At 41.0% G+C, this 23195-nt stretch overlaps 2 long non-coding RNA genes across 2 annotated transcripts in view; both read left to right on the forward strand.

The window, feature by feature from the left end:
- The window catches only part of LOC117661677 (uncharacterized), an 85940-nt gene that overhangs the window by 54925 nt on the left and 7820 nt on the right, over nt 1–23195 (forward strand). The gene's annotated exons all lie outside the window — the stretch shown is intronic.
- LOC117661678 (uncharacterized) lies at nt 14395–18167 on the forward strand. Its single transcript, XR_004590094.3, has 2 exons — nt 14395–14616; nt 17536–18167. It is a non-coding gene; the product is annotated as an uncharacterized LOC117661678 (long non-coding RNA).

Raw genomic sequence — 23195 nt, forward strand, 5'->3', positions numbered from 1 at the left:
GGATACTCTTTCGGGGGCCCAAGAAATGCAGAGCCAGAGAGAGCATAAAAACCCAAGGATTTACTGTATCTGCCCCTTTTCTGTTCAGGAACTCAAGCCATGTGATCCTGTCCACCATTAAACCAAGCAAACCATTTCCAAGCAGTCTCCATGTTTCCAGTGTCTTTTTCCCCACTTGGAGCAGAACCTAGAAGGAGATTTCTTCCAACAATCCCATACCACAGCTTTCCATACTCCATGCCTGACTAAATCTATTAATAGCTCACTCTGGATAAAAATGCCTGTGTGAAGTCCTTCAATTCTGGGAAGTCAGTATTACCTTGCTGCATTAAAAATGGGTCTTCAGCCTTTACAAACTTGTACAATTAAAAAAAATAAACCAGTTGCATAGATGTAGCTGTCCATGCATGCATCCATCCATCCACCCATCCACCCATCCATTCTCTGCATTAAACAATGGAAGTTCCATCTAGCCTCCTTCTACCTATTTACCTACTGTACCTACAGTATTTTTTTCCTTTTTTTTCCTTTTAAAGATTCTTTAAAAATGTATGAACATGGTTGTCACCAGATATTCTTCCCAAACTGTATTCTAAAAAACAAAAACAAGAAACCAGTTCATGAAAAACAATTCCTGTTCATCTCTGCAGTCTCTTTCACTGTCTTTTTACATTCTTTTTTTTAAAATAGCAAATGACTTAAAGAATGGTAAAGAAGGAAATAAGTTGTTTAATTTTTGCACAAAAGGATTTTCCCTTGGGAAATAGGATCAGCCATTCTCTCGAGGGATTTTGTTTAACTGCTTTTTTTTTTTTTTAAAGACTGTTCTTTTCCTCTGGCTGGTTCACTTTGATCTCATTTGGGCCCTTGGAGATCTCCCATCTGAAAGTCCTCCTTTTTCTAATCACTCACTGCCTTTTTGTAGCCATGTAACCGGATACTGTTTGGGCTGTAGTAACTGTCTGGCTTTGTAGTCATCATCAGCTGCCTTTCGAATGGTTGCCAAGTCATTTGCCGTAACTAAGGGCCGGGACTATGAACAGAATGGATTACTGCTGTCATGGTCTTTGGCCTCTACGGAGGAATCCATTACCAGCTCTTCAGGGAATACCAAGCAGGGAAATGGAGAAACTGTTATTGGTTTTTAAAACCAACTTTCCTCCCCTGATGAAGTACTGAAAGATAAAGATGCTTACAGAAAATAGAAAAGAGAGAGATCAGAGATTGAAAGGAGGTCAGCAGGAAAGATGTGGAACCTCAAAGATGTGGAATCTCAGTTTTAATTCACTTTCCCACATATGATAATGAATGCTGGGTAGGGGGGAAGGCCTTGATTTATCCCTCCTCGAATCTTTTGTACAGCTGTGACCAATAACTCATAACCGAGGAAGATAAATCAGAAATCTCTTTAGAAATATCAGCAATGAGCCATAGGCTACAACGTGTAGTCTAGATTATTGGATTCTGTTTTGATTAAGACAAAACGGAAACAAACTTTATAGTTTAATAAAAAGCTTTATGAACTCAAAATGCATTTGAACGAGAACCTGAAATTCACATAACATATTTAGTTTTCTGGTGGATTTATTAGGTCAAATTCCGGTGTTAAAACAATTAAAAGAAAACCCCTTGAAATCTTGGAGACTTGAATTATCCACTAATTTAGTGGATTTCAAAGGGTCTGCTTTGAATCTTACTAACATTAGATTTTACCCACTGTCAGCTGGGCTATGTGGGGATTTTTGGGTCCCCTTCTGAACAGTAGCTCACTGGGGTACCTTTATGCATGCTTTAATTCTGAATTTAATATTGGGTCAAGGGGGGCTGAGGCTGATGGGTTGTATAGAAACATGCACCCCTGCAGGACTTTAGAATGTCCAAGAAAACTAAATTGGAGGATTTTTTAAAAAAAACAAAACAAAAATACTGCAGATAATATCAGAGCCCCAAAGACATTACAGTAGTGTTTCTCAACCTTAACAACTTTTAAGATGTGTGGACTTCAATTCCCAGAATTCCCCAGCCAGCTGTTATAGGTTCAGGTTAAACAAGCAACTGCAGAGAATAAAATAGTCAGGATTGGAGGGAAAGAAACAATACTTCTCTTTCTACCACTTGTACCCTTCCAGTAGAGAATTGGTCTGGGATTTACTGAGCACACCAACAGTGGGGTGTTCCAAGGAATGCATTAGGACTGTTCTGTTATGTGTGAAGGAGGAAGAGAAGAAGGTGGCCCAAACCATTTTGAAACTACAATTAGTCCACAATGCAAAGCCATGGATAGTAATAGGTGATCCTCAATACAATCATATAACACATAACGCCACTACTTCACAAACTACATCGGCTTCCTATAGGCTACTAAATGCAATTTGAGGTGCTGGTTATCACTTATATCAGGGCTGTCAAACTCACTGGCCACGCCCACGTCACAACATGTCTTGTAATGATGCCGTGACGATATGAGTTTGACACCCCTGACTTATATGGTATATGCCTGCTCCACATGCAGTAAGAGGGTGGGTGTGCTAATGAGTCTTCTCCTTGAAACTATGCAGTGGTGAAATCCAAATATTTTTACTATCAGTTCTGTGGGTGTGGCTTGGTTGCCATGGCAGGGGAAGGATACTGCAAAATCTCCATTCCCACCCCATTCCTGGGGGAAGGCTATTGCAAAATCTCCATTTCCATCCCACTCTGGGGCCAGCCAGAGGTGGTATTTGCCGGTTCTCTGAACTACTCAAAATTTCCGCTACCGGTTCTCCAGAACCTGTCAGAACCTGCTGGATTTCACCCCTGAAACAATGTCATTTTATGGGACCTGGAATAAGCCTTTTTTCCATAATGGTGTCTGTCCTCTGGAATGATCCTCCTGCTACATAACTAGGTGGAGGAATATGGTTAGCCCAAACTTTATAAACTCCAAAAGTCAAGAAAGACACAGTGTGATTCTTTCAAGCAAATTTCTTTATTTCTCTCTATAGAGTCTATAGACAGAATCTTGCCAAACAAAAGCATGCTACCACCTCCATAAACCATATGCTCTGAGAACTATTAGGGAGGAGCTGTCTTCACCCTCTTCCTTTCACACAAACTGTCTGAACTGAGTTGTCTTTTGCTCCTCTAGAATGCACTCTCTCTCTCCTGAGAATCTGGATTACATTCCATCCCTTAAGCCTTTAAGGAAGGTAGTGAAAACTTGACTCTTTCCTTGGGCATTTGGGGCAGGGTGATTCTTTCTATCTGGAAGAGTGCAATAAATTTAAGTACCCAGTTGCCTATTCTTTATGTTTTTTAAACTGGTTTTGTTTATTTGTCTTGGGTATTTCCGTCTTGCATTTATTGTATGCCACCCAGCATTGCATTTCTCAGGTGGGGCAACCATAAAATGTCTTAAATAACAACATAAATAAAACTTGCTCTAAAGTATAGTCTGGGCCTCTGTTCTCAGCCATTCATTCATGTCATTTAATCCAGTTTCTGACCTTGCATGAATACAGTACAATCCCAAGGATAAGTACTGACCTGGGCGTGTATATGCCAAGTAGTTAGTTCTAGTGGCAGGGATGCTATTTAACTAGATTGGTCCTGTCCATGCCAACTGCACTTCCTGGGCTTCTGCCTGGAACCTGGCAGCAATCCTATGTATTTGTTTCAGGCAACCACACAACCATTATTTTTTTTCCCAAGGCTTTTCCTAGACAGCAAAGGTTATACTCTGTGTGATGATTGTCAAATACACAGAAATCAAGCTTCTTCGGGAGGGGGGGATGTCCACCTATGCCTCCATCAAGTCAGAAAATATAATCTCCTGTCTTCAAAAAACCATCAATCATCTCTGGGATCCAGCTGCACACATCCCCAATTACCTTTTTGAAGAAGCAAAGTAGGGCACAGATCAAATTCTCAGGTCACAAAACTCATATTACAAAGAACCCTACCCACTTCCTCAGTCTATAAGCTCAGATGAGTGCCAGATGTTGTTCCAATCATCTCTTTTGGAGCTGTCCATGCACAACAATCCCATCCACTCTCTAGTGAGCCTTCTCCTACTGGGGTCTAAGGTTTCCCCCCCTTCCTCTCTACCTGTGGGAGACCTCCTCCATTTCTTTCCTCTCCATTTCTCTCTGTTCCCTCCATACTTCCAATTCTATCTATTCTTATGAGGCCATTTTACCTCCAGCAGTGGCAGCATGAAGCTTTGGAGGCAATAATGACAACAAAGGCACCAACCAGTTCCTTCTCTGTCCTTCGACACAACAGTATAGCAACACAGATTGCACATCTCTGCAATTTTCACTCTTTTCGCCCTGCAAACTGAGGCTTCACACCAGCAATTTCCTAATTTCATCCCCCCTTTCTCCTCCGTGCTACCTCCTTCTTTATTCTGGGCACTATAAACTCCCTATCCACAAATCTACAGATTTTCCCCATTCACAATCTTTATTCGGGTGTCTCCCAGCTTTTCTGCAATCACTGCCCCTTTCCACTTTTTTTTCACTTTACAGTACTATTTCACTTTTCCCCCCTTTCTTCTTTCTTTATCACATTTAACGTTCAGTTTTCTTTCTAAAATTCTCTGCTTGCTTAATTTCAGTTCATCAGTACTTTTCCCACTTTCCTCCTTTCTCTAGTGCATCCATTACTGGCTCTCGAAACTCTCCATGCTACTCACCATGACCCAATATTCAGAAGATCCAACAAGATTTCCATGTATCATGGTTCCCACTGGTATAATTTAGGGACAATGCTTTTATTTTGCTTATTTTTATCCCACCTTTATTATTTTGTATAACTAACTTAAGGCAGGTAATGTACTTAATACTTCTTCTGGTTCCATACAACAACAATCCTGTGAGGTGAGTTGGGCTGAGAGAAAGTGACAGGCCCAAAATCACGAAGCCAGCTTTCATGGCTCAAGTGGGACTAGAACTCACAGTCTCCTGGTTTCTAGCCTGGGGCCTTAACTACTACCCTGTTTCCCCCAAAATAAGACATCCCCTATAATAAGCCCAATTGGGCTTTTGAATGCATGGCAATAAGACCAAGCGCTTATTTCAGGGTTCAAAAAAATATAAGACAGGGTCTTATTTTAGGGAAAACACAGTAATTCAAACTGGCTTTTATCCTTTCCTTTTCATCTCCAAGTATGTTTTCAGTGGGCAAGAAATTCTGGAGTATCCCAAGATATTCAATGGTATTCAAAAAACTCTGAAACAATACAGGCAGTCTTCAACATACAACAGTTTGTTTAGTGACCATTCAAAGTTACAACGGTGGTGAAAAAAGAGACGTATGACTGTTTTTCACACCTACAACCATTGTAGTATCCCTGTGGTCATGTGATCAAAATTCAGACAATTAATGGGCAAGCTACTTAACAGCCACGTTACTGACTTAAAAAAACTGCAACAATTCACATAGCAACTGTAGCAAGCAAGGCCATAAAGTGGAGCAAAACTCACTTAACAACTGTCTTGCTTAGCAATGGAAATGCTGGACTCAATTGTGGTCTCAAGGCAAGGACTCCCTGCCATGCCCTATTTCCTTGTTCTTTGTTTGTAATCTAGCTGAGTCAGGTGAAGTCAAGCCAATTGCTCCATAAAAACGGGCAACTGCTTGGGAAATTGATGATTTACAGCCAAAGCCCCGGTGTGAAGCCTGACAGCACTCCAGAGGGAAAATCAAGGAGGGCCCGCCTTGCAACTAATCACATTTCTCAGATGTTCTTTCTTAAGTCATTTTCTCTGCAGAAAATGTTGATCATTGAACACATTGAATGTTAGAACTTATTATCTTCTGCTGAAGATCTGTTGAAACCTATGATCTTCTGTAAGGAAGTCGACTGTGTTCGATATTATATGGATTATGACGTGTATGATGGTTGCATCGCTTGTCTTTCTTTTATTTCTCCTTTCCCAGTCCGCCCTTGTTCCGATGTGGATTTGGCTTCATCGGTTGAAAAAGGGCATTTCTCATTAACACTCTTTATTGAGCAACACTGCGAGGTTGTGTTGGTATTCTTTCTTATTTTCAAGAAGTTTATGGGGTTTTGTTAATCTCTGCTTTTCTGGGCTTTGCACAGGGAGATGCAAAGCACCATATTTTGTACTTTTCCTAATAGTTGTTGTGACCTAGGCTTACTGAGTCATTACACAATTAGTCCCAAACAAACCTATTTTATTGTAACAGTTGAGAATTACATTCATTCCCAGCTGAATCCCAATTAGTTGCAAAACAAGTCCTTCAGAAGAAGTCCTTCGGGATAATCACCAACCTTTATCTTCTTTGACACCCTGCCAAAGGCCTTACTTGGCAAAGCCCCACAGAGTTAAGAAACAAACAAGAGATGCCGACTGGAAACAGAGTTTCATTTTCATTTCATTTCATTTTATTAAATTTGTATACCGCCCTACTCCCGAAGGACTCAGGGCGGTGAACAGGCACAAAATAAAACACATAAATACAAAAGTTAAAAAAACATAATTAAAACCAAATTAAATAATTTTGCCCGAGACAATTAAAATTCCCAATAATTTAAAACAAATTAAAATTTCAATTAAAAAATTTAAAAGAAGGGGAGAAAATTAGGCCAGGCCTGTCTGCTGGAATAGGAGTGTCTTCAAAGCACGGCGGAAGGTGCGCAGATCCGGGATCCTCCGTATCTCTGGGGGGAGCTTGTTCCAGATAGTAGGTGCCCCCACAGAGAAGGCCCAACATTGCTTTCCTGCAAAAGGCCCCAAGTGCCTTTGTTTCTCTTTTAAGCCTTATGGGAGGGGCCAATCATCTCCTGGCCCCATTCCCGAGTCGTTCCTTTTGTTTTAGCTGCTCTTGCCTTCTGGCAGCTCTGCGCATGCGTGCACTAGGAACAGGCTCCTCCTGTTCCTCTGCTTCTCTGCTGTCTGACTCTGGGGGCTTCGGAGTCCGCGCATCACTCCCAGACGGTCCTGGCCCCATCTTTGCCTCCGATGCAAAACCCTTGTCTGGGCCTTCCCCAGTCTCCAGGACTGGCCCATGTTCCTCCTCAACCTCCTCACTGTCTGACTCCGCAGGCTGCTGGCGGGCCACAATAATAGTAGACCAAAGGCAGAAAGCCTTGGCAAAAGTGCTAAGAACTCCCTGGCTAACAGATTAGGATATAGCAGGAGGCTGGGGGCAGCCAATAGTAATGATCTTTCATTGCAAAGCTCTTGGTAGAAGAGTGGTGGCAAGGTTTTAAATTATCCCCCGTAACCTTTCATATATATAAAGAACAATGCCAGAAAATTTGGAGAATGTTGACATTTAAAGATTTGAATAATCTCAAAGCAAATATCAGCAAACTGTGACATCCGCTTGTGAACAGAAACATCAAAAAAGTAAATACCCTGTATTTTGATATGGATCAATAATATCCCGTAGAACATCAGCTGATTAGGCAGGCCTCCTCTGGGAATTTCATGTGGGCTTTAGCTCATCTTTTCTGCCCAATATACTTCCTAGTAATAAGCTTTTACAGACAATAGTTTATTTAGATACAGCTGTCATTTTATTTTTTTAGTCAGGTGTGGGAATTTTCAGAAGGTAGATTCAGTTACCCTCACATTTTTCTGATATTCTAATTTGGCCTCTTGACATTAGAGAGTAGACTATTGTGTAATGAGCTGTGGCAACAGTCAATGGTTTTAACAGTTTTTCCTAAGTGACTTATCTCTACTTTTTGGATAGAAAGATCAGCTTTTTCCTGGAGAGGAGTAACAGAATAACAGAGTTGGAAGGGACCTTGGAGGTCTTCTAGTCCAACCCCCTATTCAATAGGAGACCCTATGCCATTCCAGGCAAGTAGCTGTTTGGTCTCTTTTTTAAAGGCCTCCAATGATGGAGCACCCACAATTTCTGAAGGCAAGCCATTCCACTGATTAACTGTTCTCACTGTTAGGAAATTTCTCCTTAGTTTTAGGTTGCTTCTCTCCTTGGTTAGTTTCCATCCATTGTTTCTTGTCTTGCCTTCTGCTGCTTTGGAAAATAGGTTGACACCCCCGCTCCTGTTCTTTGGGGTTGCCCCTCAAACACTGGAACATTGTTATCATGTCACCCAGTGGTAAAATTCAATTTTTTTTACTACTGGTTCTATGGGCATGGCTTGGTGGGCATGGTATGGCTTGGTGGGCGTGGCTTGGTGAGTGTGGCAAGGGAAGGATACTGCAAAATCTCCATTCCCTCCCCACTCCAGGGGAAGGATACTGCAAAATTCCCATACCCTCCCCACTCCTGGGGGAAGGATATTGCAAAATCTCCATTCCTACCCCACTCTGGGGCCAGCCAGAGATGGTATTTGCCGGTTCTCCGAACTACTCAAAATTTCCGCTACTAGTTTCCGCTTCTGGTTCTCCAGAACCTGTCGGAACCTTCTGGATTTCACCCCTAGTCCTTCTTTTCACTAGACTAGAGATACCCAATTCCCGCAACTTTTCTTCATATGTTTTAGTCTCCACCCCTCTAATCATCTGTTGCACTTTTCTGCATTCTTTCCAGAGACTCTACATCTTTTCTATAATATGGTGACCAAAACTGGTTGTAGTATTCTAAGTGTAGCCTTACTAAGGCTTTATAAAGCATAATAAAGAATAAAATGGGGATTGCTAGAACATTAAATAAGACAAACAAGGATATATTGGGATAGTAGTTACTGTGATTATTTTTCTGTTGGGGAATCCTTGGGAAAGAAGCATCTATGGATAGGAAAGATTTTTCTTTTCTTAATCTCTAACAAGTGAGTTTGATAAACATTCACATCTCATTGGTTGTTATTTGCATGCAATAATATTAATATGCAATAATAATATGCAATGGTAATATTGTACTGCTAACTAGAGCATACAAAACATTTGCTAGACCAATTCTTGAATACAGCTCATCTGTCTGGAACCCGCACTGCATATCGGACATTAATACAATTGAGCGAGTCCAGAGATATTTCACGGGAAGAGTCCTCCACTCCTCTTCTCGCAATAGAATACTTTATGCCACCAGGCTTGAAATCTTGGGCTTAGACAACTTAGAACTACGCCGTCTTCAGTCTGACCTAAGCGTAGTACATAAAATTATCTGCTACAATGTCCTACCTGCCAATGACTACTTCAGCTTCAACCACAACAATATATGAGCACACACTGCTTATTAACTGCTGGGAAGTGAGAGCTTGTGGGGGAAAAAAAAAACTATCCTGCCTGATAAATTAGAGACTATAAATTACAAACATTTTAAAAGACTTTGTGGCTTTCAAAGATCTCTTTAAAAGAGGGGGGGGGAATGGCTTCTAGACAAGTGAAACCAGGAGTTGTTAAAGGAGGGGGAGGTTCTCCAGTTGTGTCAGTGGTGACACAGAAAGCACAACTTCCAGCTGATTCACAGAGCCAGAGTCAGAGTCAAGATGCAGCACTTAATGATTTTAAAGAATTTATGAAAGAAGCCATGAATAATCAAGCAACAGCAATGAAAGAAGCTATGAATAACTTAACATTACTTGTGGAAGGGAAATTAAAGAAAGTTGAGGAGGATATAAGTTCAATTAAGGAAGTGGTTGCAGAGAAACAGGATGAAATAAGAGAGGATATTGTTCATGCTGTATCAGGATTGTCAAACCTTGTTATCCAGCTTGATGAGAAAGTTGAAGAAATTAATCAAGCCAATTTAAATTTGGAAAGCAAAATGGGGGATGTTATGACCAGAACAGAGAAAGTGGATAAAAATTTGGTGGGTGATGCAGAATATTCTGAAAAGAAGGTTGAAATTTACGCCTCAATTATTCCTATTGGGTATAACTATGGACTGTACAGTATCAGAGACTAAATTGATTTTGAATCTAATATCAGCAGCTAGACTGTTGGTAGCACAATATTGGAAGAAGGACTCTTTGCCTGCTATTGAAGAGTGGATATTGAAAGTAACGAACCTAGCAGAAATGGTGAAAATCTCAGCATACTTGAAGGACTATACACAAGAAAGATATGTATCGGAATGGAGAAGATGGATTGACTATATTCAAAATAAGTATCAGACAAGAAAATATCAAATAGCTTATGAATGAACGTTAAGTATTACTTTTACTTTACTTTACTTTATTCAAATTTCTATACCGCCCTTCTCCTTTCGGACTCAGGGCGGTGAACAGCCAAGATAAAAACATCTATACAAAACATCACAGTTAAAAAATAAAGTTAAAATAATTTATAAATTTGGCCCATAATTTAAAACTTGTCAATTTAAAATCAATATTAAAATTTTAAAACTAACCCTAAAATCAAGACAGACCGGCTAACTGGAAAAAATAAGTTTTTAGGGCCCGACGAAAAATCCGAAGGTCGGAGATCACTCGTATCTCTGGGGGTAGATTGTTCCATAGGGTAGGTGCCACCACAGAGAAGGCTCTCCTCCTGGGGGTCGTCAGCCGGCATTGTCTGGCCGACGGCACCCTGAGGAGGCCCTCTCTGTGGGAGCGAACCGGCCAGTGGGAGGCTATTGGTGGCAGAAGGCGGTCCCATAAGTACCCTGGCCCTAAGCCATTAGAAGTATTATGTTATCTATAGTGGAGTTAAGGTTTCAGGGGGGGAGTTAGTACTCTGAGGATAAGTAGGTTAATCTATTTTATGATTGTTAAATGAAACACCTTGTATTTTGCTCTGGGAAGTCTGGGGGGGAGGGTGGGATGAGGGGAGGGAAAGGGTGGGGGGAATATGGGGGGGAAGAAAATGTTTGTTTTTTTGTAAAACTTTTCAATTTTATATATATATAGGCACACAATAGATACAAACTCAAGGTAAACCGCTCCAAACTCGATTGCAGAAAATACGACTTCAGCAACAGAGTGGTCAATGCCTGGAATGCACTACCAGACTCTGTGGTTTCTTCCCCAAACTCCCACAACTTTAACCTTAGTCTGTCTACTGTTGACCTCACCCCATTCCTAAGAGGTCTGTAAGGGGCGTGCATAAGCACACCAACGTGCCTACTGTCCCTGTCCTACTGTCCCCATTTATTTGTATCCATCTCATGTATTCATAATCATGTTTATACTTATATCTGTTATCTTATACATGCTTGACAAAATAAATAAATAAATAATATAGAGTGGGATAAATGCCAAAAACTACCTGAACGAGACAAAGAAGTTTGGCAGTTGCCATCAGCCATTGTAGATATTCAGACTTCTGACATTCATTGTAATATACAGCACTTAGATTTATGGTTCATAAGATGGGCAGCAATACAAGTCTCTTAAATGAACAAATGAAACAGGCTTCCCCAATGCAGGCCTGATGTTGTTCACCTAAAATTCCCACCAGCCTCAGCCAGCATTGGCTGCAGCAGGTGATTATGGGACTTGCCATTTTAAATATCCAGGCAAAGTTAATAATTATAGTCTCTCCCATACCACTCACATAAATGCACTGTGTATCTGATGCTCTTTCCAATGTGGTTTTGATAGTCTCTCATGTAGGTGTGAAAGTGCTCGTCTACACAACCTGCTAACTGGATTGGAGACGAACTAAGCAAATAGTTTGTTTAGAGAAGAATAAACAAATGATGGCATGCTCAGTTCAGCCCTCATCTGCTGAGAAGACAACCTGGGTTTGGCTTTTCCAGCCTCATCTCTCAAGTGGTATTTTCCACTTGAGATGGCTCAAGTCCATCATGCAGAAATAAAATTGGGAGGTGGGGGAGGTGGCTGATATGCTCCTAAGAGACCCTTCAGGCTGCTGCGGGCAGAGGAAATCCCTGCTCTTTAGTCCCTGCTTTTCATGGGAAATGGGAAGAGAAGAAGGGGAAGAAAGCTTGTTTGATACCACATCCCTCCCCCCCTCCCCCAGGAATGTTGGCTGAAAAGTTGCTTTCCCTACTTCCCACAATCAAAGTGGGTGCAAGGGGCCCTCCCATGGTATAAAGTGCCTGCGGTAGAGTCATTTATCTCTGGTTAGTCCATGTGATGGGTGGTGGGGTTGACGCTTATCTATCTGGCTTCCAGAAGACAGCTGGACCCTTATGTAAAAGGTTCCCCTGTGGCTTTGGATGGGTGGGAATGTTTTTTTTCCCCCTTCAGCCAGCACTCCCACAGTCAAGCAGTTCCTGTTAGAATATTCATGACTGGGAAACATATAGTAACAAGGTCAGCCAATGAATAGGCATAGCAACTAAGTCAGCCAATGGGAGCTGAAACAGAACTGAGTCTGTGCTGAGAATTGAAACTGAAACAAGTCTGAGCTTGTCTTGTCTGCTCTGAACTCTGAACTAAAATTCATCTCAATTTTCTCCCCTGCCTGTAACTTCTACCACGTTGGAAGAATCAACTATTGGTATTGTAAAATTTACTTCATCTGTTATTATGTATATAAAGAAATTTATGAATCCTGCTGAATCAGTTTGTCTGTGTGTGCTTTCTGGATTTAATTTCTGCAACAAAGTCTGATAGTTCCCTTGAAGAACGTCTTCGTCCCTCCCCCGCTTACCTTACCCTGCGGGAAAGGGATTAGGGAAAGTGACTCTTCTTTCTATTCAGGGAAAGTGGGGGTGAGAAGGACTGGCCAGGTTCTCTAACGCTCCTACCAAAGGTAGGAGAAGCAGGAAGGAGAGAACTGTGCATGGAAGAAGCAAAGAAGATCAGCTTCTCTTGAGTTAGAGAACTGACAGCAGAAGAGTTGCTTCCTCTCCTTTTCCCTCTTGCATCTCCTACCAGCCATGTCAGGAGGAGCGATAGCTGAGAAAGGGCATAACCAGTTCTCCTCTCCCCACTGCTTCTCCTACCCATTGAAGAAACAAATGGGGGAGAAAGGTCCTTTGCTTCCATTCCTCTGAACCAGAGGTGAAATTCAGCAGGTTCTGACAGGTTCTGGAGAACCGGTAGCGAAAATTTTGAGTAGTTCGGAGAACCGGCAAATACCACCTCTGGCTGGCCCCAGAGTGGGGTGGGAATGGAGATTTTACAATGTCCTTCCCCCTGGAGTGGGGAGGGAATGGGGATTTTGGAGTATCCTTCCCCTGGAGTGGGGTGGAAATGGAGATTTTGCAGTATCCTTCCTTGTCATGCTCACCAAGCCATGCCCACCAAGCCATGCCCACAGAACCGGTAGTAAAAAAAAAATTGGATTTCACCACTGCTCTGAACCCAAGAGTGATCACTGCACGGAATTGAAGGACTAGCTTCAGAAGACGAATGATACCAAAGGAATGGCCTCCCTGCTTCTTTTCTCCCCCTGCTCCTCATCTAGACAGAAGGGCCTCAACTCGCTGCTGCCAAGGCAAAATTGAGGGCGGAAACACAGCTTTTTTAAGCTGGCAAATGTTTCCACCAGCTCCTGTGTTGTATAACAGGGAACAATATGGATGGGCACAGAGATACTATATGGATGAGCACAGAGATAGGTAACCATGGTGTGTTTGATATGTCTCATTGAGCATATTTCTCCAATATTGCTTTTACCATAATATAACTTGATTGGGTTTATTGACCCTTCTGAGAAAATGCTATAAAGAGTTCCCCACCCTCAGCTAGCCTTGTTACGGTTTCCTTTATAAGGTCGGGATCATTTCAGATTGACAGGAAAATTACTAAAAAAGAAAACTTCATATTTTATACACTGAGAATGGAGTTCGCAACACGTGCCTCAAGCACTTCTCCTCCAAAGATGGGTTAAGTTTAACCTTTTTTTAAAAAATGAACCCTAACTTTCTATTATATCTACTGAATTTTTTTTGGGGGGGGCGCGCACTGATTTAGTCCCATTCTCACCCAGACAAAAGGCAATGCAATCCTCACTGAGAAGTTTGCACGGAGATATGACATGGAGGCGAGGAAACATCTCTCTTTAAGAAATTATTTCTAGATTAAGTTCCACAAAAAGGGTTAATGGATATGTAGTCAGACATGCTGCTCTTCTCCTGTTTCCTAACCCCACCTACACCCTCACTCAGTGGTGAAATCCAAATTTTTTTACTACTGGTTTTGTGGCTGTGGCTTGGTGGGCGTTGGTGTGGCTTGGTAGGCGTGGCTTGGTGGCAGAGGAAGGATACTGCAAAATCCCCATTCCCTCCCCATTCCTGGGGGAAGGATATTGCAAAATCTTCATTCCCACCCCACTCTGGGGCCAGCCAGAGGTGGTATTTACCGGTTCTCCAAACTGCTCAAAATTTCCACTACCAGTTCTCCAGAATCTGTCAGAACCTGCTGGATTTCATCCCTGCCCTCAACCATCCAGACAGGGGATCTGAAGGAGATCTGGGCTGAATTCATCCATTCTTACTCCATTCTGAACTCTCGACGCATTCAATAGAATGTCCAAACGGAACTCTGATGTTCAAACCACACGCCAGAACTTTGCATAATGTTTTGTAGCCAAAATGTTCTAACAGCCCATTTCAAGACTGGACTCTTTGTAATAAGGCTGAACATTTGAATCCTTCCACTGCAATATCAAAGGTTTTGGGTTGGCATCTTTCAACCACAAAATATTTCACACGCTTCTACTATTTGGGTTCCCCAGAGGTGGAGAGAATGTTACCTAGCAACCGAAAGAAGACAATTAACAGTTAAAAATGGTCTGTGGAAGGACTGTAGCTTCCCTTCTTCCAAATTACTATTGGGTAATATTTCTTACAAAGATGTGATGTTGATCTCTTCCCCCCCACCCATCGAAATCTATTATACTTTCAATATTTATGGACAATGTTTAATGCATGCGTAAGAGTAAGCACTGCTGATGGCATCAAAGATAAATAAGTGTATGGAGAAAGAATTTAGAATGGGTGTTTGGTGAGAGAGTGAGTTGTTCCACAGGAACATTCCTACATGGGCAGGATATCCAAATGTGTGTAACCTTCTAAATAACAAAAAGGAAGGGATTGCTTGTTTTTAGGACGCAGGGGAGAAAAAGGACAAATTCAAGAGAGACAGAGAGGGAGACAGTTACTGCGAAATGCTGAAAGAGAAGGGCATTTTCTTTAAGAAGAATCGAAATGTGCATAGTAGTTTGAATCACACATTTAAATTTAATGGAATGGGTTTAACAATCTGGACCACTTAATTGAATTAATTTATAGCTGTTGCCTGAGGATCTTTGGGGATCAAAATGCACTGGGTTCCCCAAAGATTTGGGTTCTTTGGAAATTAAATAGACCTGTCTGTGTGCTAACAGAAGAATGTATAAAATGGCTATCCTTGAGCTCAGCAGACAAGGTTCTCTTGGGCTGCAGCCATTCCCTGAAGGGTATATCTAAAAATAACTGCCGAGTCCAATAATACTGCCCAGGCAATTATCTCCAATTCACTAATACAAAATAGTGCAGAATGACATCTTGGCAAAACTCATTCTCTAACTCACATTTCTAAGATAACACGAATGCAGAATAAGGGGACAATTGCAGAGAAGAAGGGCTGGGTTGGGGAACAGCTGTATTTTTCTGTCATATCCTACCTTGAAAATACTCAGGTAGGAATCTGGATAGGAGAAAATGCTGAAACAGCCAAGGGACATTCTTGAAGGAAAAAAAAAAAAAGAGCAGGGGAAATGAGTAGAGGAGAATTAGGAGTGCTTGCAGAAGAAAACAAGCGAAATAGGAAGCTGACCATATTTTTCTCTGGAACTATTATTGGATGGCATAGGATGAAAGACCCATGAATAGCTTCACCCTTCCGTGGCAACATCGGTATTGTTTTGATTTGAGCTACATCTAATTCCCATAGAGTTCAAAACATATTTTTACTAATGTGTCAAAAAATGCATGTAGCCTCACTGAAATAGTCAAACTGTTAATAAAAACCTTGGGTATCATTTATCTATTTATCACATCGGCACAGCTGTCCATCTCATGCAGTGACTCTGAGCAGAATACATAATAAAACAGAAAGAATACATTAAAAAAACCCCATTCAAAATCAATTTAAATTAAGAAACATAAAAATAAGAGTTTTTTTTTTAAAAAGCAAGTTTACAAAATGGCAGAAAATCATCAAAAAAACACATCTAACTAACAATCATATAGCCATCTAGCTGGCTCCAGTCTATCACACGATGCCAAAGCTAGTTGACAGAATCTTGTTTGAAGGAGGCCAACAGAGATGGTGACAGATTCACCACAGGAAGAATGATATAGGAACTTGCTCTGAAAGCTTGCTAGGTACAGCATCAACAGAGGAAATGCTACAAAGATAGTTTTGTGGAGTTCTTGGAGCTCTCTGGGCTTGGTAGTTTTCTTGCACATGTTTCATTACCCAACTAAGTAACATCATCAGTGCTAGAAGGGAGTGGGGTTTGCTCTCTGTTTATATAATCTATTAATTGGCTTGCTCTGCCAGAGTTGGTGGGAATCTTCTCCTTCTCCTTCTCCTTCTCCTTCTCCTTCTCCTTCTCCTTCTCCTTCTCCTTCTCCTTCTCCTTCTCCTTCTCCTTCTCCTTCTCCTTCTCTCCTCCTCCTCCTCCTCCTCCTCCTCCTCCTCCTCCTCCTCCTCCTCCTCCCAAAATAAAATTCTTTCCTGTGGGAGCCAAGGATGCTCCACCAGGTGTCGGAGAGATGTAGACCAAAGCCCACTGAAGATGGGACTGTGACCTGATTGGACCATGTGATGGACGTGGGACATGGGAGCAAGAACTTTGGGTTTTTATTTGGGTGGGGAAAACCTCGGGCCCTTCAGAGTCGGGTTTTCCCCAGATGTGCCAATATGACAGTTCTAATAAATCGATACTTTGAGGAACCATGAGAACTCAGAGTCTTGATTGCCTTGGGTCTGTTACTTGGAACCTTGACACTAACCTGACTCTTCGAAGCAAGGCTGAATTTCTTTTGCCCTCCACACTCATACTTTCGAAAATTTCTTGTTGCCTCTGGCCAGGGAGCAAAGGAATCAAATTTGCCCTGTTCAGAACCATGAGGCAGGAAGAATAATGGCTATGGTTGTCAGCTGGTGGAATATGGGGTCTTTGACATTGTAAAACTGAGACATAGTTTTAATGGAGGTAGAATTACTGCTGGAGTCCCTTTGAATAGTCTGGGCAAATTTAGCAAATATTGTCTCTCTGTGCGTCTGGCTGTCATTGCCATACTCATCTGCCTGAGCTAGGAGTGGCCATGGAGTAAATAGAAGAATGTAAACTGGAGTTTGTGAAGTAGAAGATGGAGGAAGGAGTGAGACACAGTTTGGGGATTCTGGACGTAACTAGAAAACAGTGCCATGTCTTTCCCTAATGACTTCATGTAAAAGTGGATTCTTTTGAGCGAAGTTTGTTTATATTTGTAAATAAGCCCTTATTTTATAAAATACCCAATTCCTCATTGCACTCCTTCCAAGGAAACTGAAATTAGATAAAGATAAAAATTATACATTTGAATCTTCTCATGGCTTCAGAATTTTAACAAACTTTATCTTACGATGTGGCCTTTAAGATTCTTTTCTTTGATTCTTTGTCCTTTAAATAAATACCTGTGAAATCTGTTGGTTGGGTATACTCCTTCTGTTACTACTGTTCTGCTATTCAGAAAATTTTATCCATTTTGTTTCCAACACAGGAACCTCAGTCCTATTTGGACCATGTCAGCGATTACACATTTTTTATCAGATGACCAATCAAAAATGAAAATCATTTATCTCATTAAATCAAAAAAAGGAAAACACAAATAGCGGTTGACTAGTTAATAACCAACTTGCCTTGATGGCCAAATGGTATTTGCAGGCACAAGAAGATCGTACAAGACAATTAAACTTGTTCAGTCTCAGAGAAAGAAAGTCTGAGGATTTGGAACCAGGCAACTTTACTTTTGCTTTCAATTTCCCCCCCAAAAGCAATAAGATCATAATGTCATTATTTGAGGACAGAATTAACAGGCAACAGATAATACAACTTTCTCCACCAACAAAATCCTTGATGATGCTTTAGCATGGCTCTTCCCTTCCTCCTTCCTGGACTTTACAGAGACATAAAATCTAAACCACGTACTTCTGCAGATGTTGTTTCTGATTCATCTTTTCCTAATTTGGGGAGAGTTTAGAAGTACCAAATTGAACTCCGAGCTTGCAAGTTCATTTTGGTTCATTATTTTTCCTGTTGGAGCCACAAAATCAATCCACCCAGCCGACATATTATCTCTGGATTCTGAATCTAATGCTTTTCTTAATACAATCCATTTCAGGAAATGTAAAACTTCATCCAACTCATTTTTTTTTTCAAGAAGTGATTTCTAAGGGCAACACTAACCAGATTATTTTCTTTGTCTTCTTATCTATAAATAGACAGATGAATGGGGAATAAGTGAGTCATTTGGTCAGGGTCTCGAGGTCAAAGTGGGTCTCAGATTAAACACTTCCTTTTTTAAAAATAAAAATAAAAAAAAAACAGGAAGGCAGTACCTGGCTCAACAGTAGCACCTCTGAGAGGGATATAGGCAGAGGTGGTATTCAGCAGGTTCTGACCAGTTCTGGAGAACCGGTAGCAGAAATTTTGAGTAGTTCAGAGAACCGGTAAATACCACCTCTGACTGGCCCCACCCCATCTGTTCTCTGCCTCCCGAGTCCCAGCTGATCGGGAGGAAATGGGGATTTGGCAGTATCCTTTCCCTGGAGTGGGGAGGGAATGGAGATTTTACAGTATCCTTCCCCTGCCACGCCCACCAAGCCATGCCCACAGAACCGGTAGTAAAAAAAATTGAATCCCACCATTGTATATAGGGGTCCTAATAGACCACCACTTAAGTATGAGCCAGTGTGCTGCAGCTGCCAAAAAGCCAATGCTTTCCTAGACTGCATCAACAGAGCGATAGCATCAAGTTAGCAGGGGGAACCATGGGAAGTGATAGTACTAGTAAGACCACGCATCACTGTACTAACTACTTGGAAAACTGAATCCATTCTGGTCACCATGATATAAAAAAAAAATGTGGAGGACCTAGAAAGTAGAGAGAAGAGCAACAAAGTTGATAAGGGATCTTGAGACTAAATCATATGATGAACAGCTAAGGGAACTACATATGTTTTAGCCTAACGAAAAGAAGGCTTAGGGGTGACATGACAGCCATCTTCCAATACTTGAAGGACTGTTACAGAGAAGAGGGAATCAATGTATTCTCCAAAGCACCTGAGGGGAAGATAAGAAGCATGGGTGGAAGCTTCTCCAAGGGAGATCCAACCTGGAACTAAGGAGGAATTTCATGACAATGAGAAAGATTAATCAATGGAACAGCTTGCCTTCCAGAGTCATGGGTGCTCCATTGCTGGAGGTTTTAAAGAAAAGACTGGATAACTATTTGTCCAGGATGGTATAAGGACATCTGTCTTGGGCAGTGGGTTGACTAGAAGACTTCCAAGGTCCCTGCCAGCCCTATGATTCAATGATTCTAAATCACATTTAACCTTAATCCTTGATTCTTCTTCCCTGCTTGGTAACCTGACTCTTTATTTTCATATATTCTCATTTTTTAATTTTTATTATAGCTGGGGTTCAAAAACTGGAAATAGCTCATGCCTTCCTGGATATCTTAGGGCAGCAGTTTACAGATTGCATTTCATTGACTAATATTAGTTTTTCAGCAATCATAACTACTTTGTGTACCGCTGGATGTTCTACCAGCAGCTTCTGTTCTCTTGTATCTGTTTAGACTTCTCTTTTAGTCCCGCTCTTCAGCTAGCAGAAGGATATGGATCATATTTAGCAAATTTGTTCTTACCATTCTGTATTTTGAAGACATTCTGGATCAATTTATTGTACTTTCCCTAACAACAGAAGTGGCAACAGTTTTATCACCCGAACTATTAAGAACATTTAATCAGGCTTTCTAAATCCATCAACCAAATCCTTGCAGGGGTCTGATCATAGCTGCATGGATGGGTTCATATCTAGCCCCCTGGGTAAAATTATTTATGGGGGGGGACAGGATTGACTAAATCTAGGAATTCCGTGATTACCCTTGGCTAATTTAAATCAAATCCCAGGGGTGTGTGAAAATAAACCATTAGGCAGATATAAGTAAAACAGAAGTCCTGTTTTAAGGAACCATTCTAATGCTTTCATCTCTGTGCCCAACCATAGGAGAGGGTTAACTTCTAAATCTTTCGTTGTGTTCACAGAATAGGATGGAACGGTGGAGGTTAAATGAACAATCTAGAGTTCTTCTTGATTGAAATCAATATTTTCTAACAATGCTGACTAGGTTTTCAGGTTGATGTGAAAAGCTAACCCTCCCCTTAATCTATTTAAGCATATCATGCAGACAGGCCAATAGGTATCAAAATCCTGAATAAATCACTGTTTATTTGGCTTGTTGTTATATAGGAAAGACTTTTTGAAGGTCCAAATCCTGAGGTATGAACCCTTCAACATCTCATGACCTACTAACCACCAGGAGGCAATGAAGCATAGATAGAGAGTGAAGAATTAACTCTGTTTTTTGTTACTCTGCCAGATCTTTGCCTAAATCACAAGTTTCAAACTCGATCGCATCACGTGACATATCGTGATGTATCATGACGTTTTTTGGAGCCGGGGTGGGCATGGCCTGTGCGTGATGCATCTGGTCTGCGGGCCGCCAGTTTGACAGGCCTGACCTAAATGGTTGCTAAACCAAGGGCATTTCCTTTTGTCTTTCTTCTCAGGCACACAGATCACATGTTTGTTGACTTTTCTCCTGTAAAGACGTAATTAACAAGGTACTATGGCTTTGCCTATCCCCAGAATGTATTTCCGGTGAATACACCTTCTTTTTCTTATAATAATTGTTTCTAGCAATGATTCTTAGCAGAATGAAACAAAATTTAAAAATGAAAATTGCATATCAGTTCAGTAGTTGAATTTGCACATCAAATGCAATTTTTTAAAATTAAAGTTTGCCAAACTATATATCCCCTCAAAGTATAGCTTTGTACATGCTAACTGCTGCAAATATATCATCTGCTTTTTATTGGAAAAGGCATTTGATCCACCCACATTGCAAGAATGGCTAACTACATTGTGGGAGCATGCTTTGATGTCTAGATCTGATGCAGAGTTTAAACTCAAAATGGGAATAATCCTAAACTACATTTTAACACATAACCAACATTTCTAAATGTTAGAGATGCTATGTAAATTTTATAGGATTTCCAAATCAGAAAAAACATGGAGTTATATGCCTAGCTTCTATTATAGTTTATAAGCTCAGTCAGTATTTTATACTATTTGATCATGATTACCGGTATTCATTCTTTGTTTAGAAGTTAAAAACAATTTTACTGTTTAAAAACATATATTCAGATACCCAGAATTAACTAAAGAGACACTAGAAAATGAAAACTTCCATGATATTTGCAAAGCCCTTGCTTATTCACTTGTACTTTATTTCTGTTCCTTTTTCCTGTTCCTTTTTGTTTACAGAACTTTCTTTTATTGTAAAATTCCTAGTATATTTTATTATTGGTATAATTGATATATTTCACAAATAATAACAGCTGCTGCCAGAAGATTGCACAGACTGACTACAAACAATGGCGTGACAAAAGAGCAACAATGGTGCATTGAAATATCTGTACGAAATACCATTCGCCTGCAAGCAAGGAGTGGTGGGAATACAAGATAGACAAAGTCATAGGAAATGAAGAAGCTATAATGCTCTGAGATTTTAGAATTCAAACAGAGAGGCACCTGCCACATAACACCCCAGAATTAACAACTGTTGATAAGAAAGACAAAAAAGTCTGGATAGTGGACCTGACAGTTCCCGGAGACAACAGAATAGAAGAAAAAGAACCAACCCCCCCCCCCGCCCACACACACACGCAATACAAAGACCTGCAAATAGAAATAGAACGACTGTAAAATATTATCAATAGTAATAGGCAACTTAGTGCAATTCCAAAACAACTGGAGCACTACCTGAATACCATCGGCATTGACAAAATCATCTTTAGTCAAAATCATCTTTAGTTAATTAACACAATCAATCAACCGTATCTGCCTATCCCAGCTCCTGGGAGGACTTAATAGGTACATTCCATGGTATGAGGTACATGAGCCGTGGTAGCGCAGTGGTTGGAGTGGAGTACTGCAGGCTATTTCTGCCGCCTGCTGCCTGCCTGCAATTTGGCAGTTCAAATCTCACCAGGCTCACGGTTGACTCAGCCTTCCATCCTTCCGAGGTGGGTAAAATGAGGACTCAAATTGTTGGGGGCAATATGCTCACTCTGTAAATCGCTTAGAGAGGGCTCTAAAGCACTGTAAAGCGGTATATCTTGTAAGTCTAAGTGCTATTGCTATTGCTACATTCCAAAGGTGCTTTTTCAGGTGGCAACTGGACTTTCTTATTTTTTCTTTGAAGACATTTCGCTTCTCATCCGAGAAGCTTCTTCAGCTCTGACAGGAAAGTGGGGAATGGAAGGATTTATATTCCTTGCAGACAGCTGGTCATTTGCATCCTTTTAGAGGGTTGTTGAAGCACTTGGAGGTTTATCTGTGTCATCAGGGTCACAAGATACAGGTAAACCTCCAAGTGCTTCAATGACCCTCTAAAACAGTGGTTCTCAGCCTGAGGGCCGGGACCACTTTGGGGGTCGAATGACCCTTTCACAAGGGTCACCTAAGACCATCGGAAAACACATATTTTCAATGGTTTTAGGAATAATTTTATGGTTGGGGGTCACCACAACAGGAGGAACTGTATTAAAGGGTCACAGCATTAGGAAGGTTGAGAACCACTGCTCTAAAAGGATGCAAATTCCTTGCAGCATCTTTCTAAACATAGAGCCCAACACTTCATGTGATTTCAGTCAGGTTGGAGCTGATTTTGTCAAGTATAGCAATGCAGTTAGATGGCTACTTTTACCCTTTTATTTACTAAGGTGATTTAGAGCCCTTTTATTCCTAGTAATTAACATTTTTCTTGTATTAATACACTGCATCCAAGATCTGTAAGCAAAAACGTGTCGATATCGCTAGCCAAGACTCTCCTGTGGCCACAAATCAGTGCCCTTCAACAATGAAGAATCAGCAGCATTTCAAGGAATCTTACTCATTTTATCCAAGAAGTGAAGGTTTCTCCAAGGAAGCCTAAAGAACTCTAAAATATAACCAGGATCAGAAGACCTGCCAAATCTAGCAGCTCTGAATTTTCAGGCAGAAACACTATTTTTCCCCAATATCCACCTCCAAAATGAGAACATTACCTCTGTTTTTTCTTTTTTACTGCAGAGTGCAGACTGTAAGTTA

Source organism: Pantherophis guttatus, chromosome 2, assembly GCF_059756535.1.
Source record: "Pantherophis guttatus breed Tessera chromosome 2, ASM5975653v1, whole genome shotgun sequence".
NCBI classification, from domain to species: Eukaryota; Metazoa; Chordata; class Lepidosauria; order Squamata; family Colubridae; genus Pantherophis; species Pantherophis guttatus.